Raw genomic sequence first — 1,253 nt, 5'->3', positions numbered from 1 at the left:
TGAAAGTCCATCATAAAGAGAAGACTACACCAGTATAACCTCAGAGGGTTCATCACAAGACCACTGGTAAGCCTCAAGAACAGAATGGAACAAAGTCTTATGGACAGAAGAGATGAGTATTATCCAGTAGTACAATGATGGAAAGAGGAAAGTGCGTAAAAAGAAAACAGCCCCTCATCTGTGAAACATGGTGTAGGTAGTGTTATGGCTTAGGCATGCATGTCTGCCACTGGAACTGGATTATGAAGAAGTCGTATCGGAACTGGCTCACTTGTCTTCATTGATGATGTCACTGCTGACGGCAGCAGCAGAATGAATTCTGAAGTGTTACAAAACCAAATGCCTCAAAACTCAATTTACTGTGTTCAGCATGCACAATGAACCCAACCTGCAAAAGCAACCAATAAGTTCTTGAGGTCCAAAAATAATGTTCTTGATTGGCCAAGTCCATCACCTATCCTGAACCCAAGTGAACAAGACTGAATCCCCTCAAATAAACAGGAGCTGAAGATGGCTGCAGTACAGGCCTGGCTGAGCATCACCAGGGAAGATGTCCAGATATCTCTGGGTCACACTTTGAAGGCAGTCATCGAATGCAAAGAATTTACAACCAAGTATTAAATATGATTACTTCATTTCATAGCATGTTAATATGTCCAATTACTTTTGCTCCCCTAAAATAGGGAGGGAGGGGTGACCGTCGGCATTTTAACCTCGTATTCATTCTTTTATATGAAATGTGTGCTGGTGTACAGAGCCAAAACATCCAAACTAATATCACTGTCCCAATACTTGTATATACTATACATCTCGAAATCCACAATATCTATCACAAAATTCAGATCACAAGACGCAGTCTACTCTGTAATGCCACACATTCAACAGGCTCCTCTCTGCTGAGGCAACTCGCTTAATCCAGCCTGAAATTGGAGCAAAATATAAAAGGAGCCGTAAAAGTGAAAACGCATAAAAGCTTTACTACAGGACCGGATGATTGCTGCCAGAGCGTCACCTGCCTCATAACTCCTCTGACAGCATCACACGCATTTCTTTTATGAACGGCGAAATTTAGTGCACGTGGCACGGCTTCTTCTGGACTTGGGCACGTGTTCTACGCCGAGGTAGACCAGTTCAAAGCAGCTCTGATTATGGTTTGACCGTTTGGCACAACCAGTGTGTACATCCAGTCGTATTAGGATGTACACGTGAGGATTGTGACATGAATATAGATTTTCATTTATCAGTTTAAAAGC

This window comes from Conger conger, chromosome 12 (assembly GCF_963514075.1).
Source record: "Conger conger chromosome 12, fConCon1.1, whole genome shotgun sequence".
NCBI lineage: Eukaryota > Metazoa > Chordata > Actinopteri > Anguilliformes > Congridae > Conger > Conger conger.
This window is presented reverse-complemented; position numbering follows the sequence as displayed.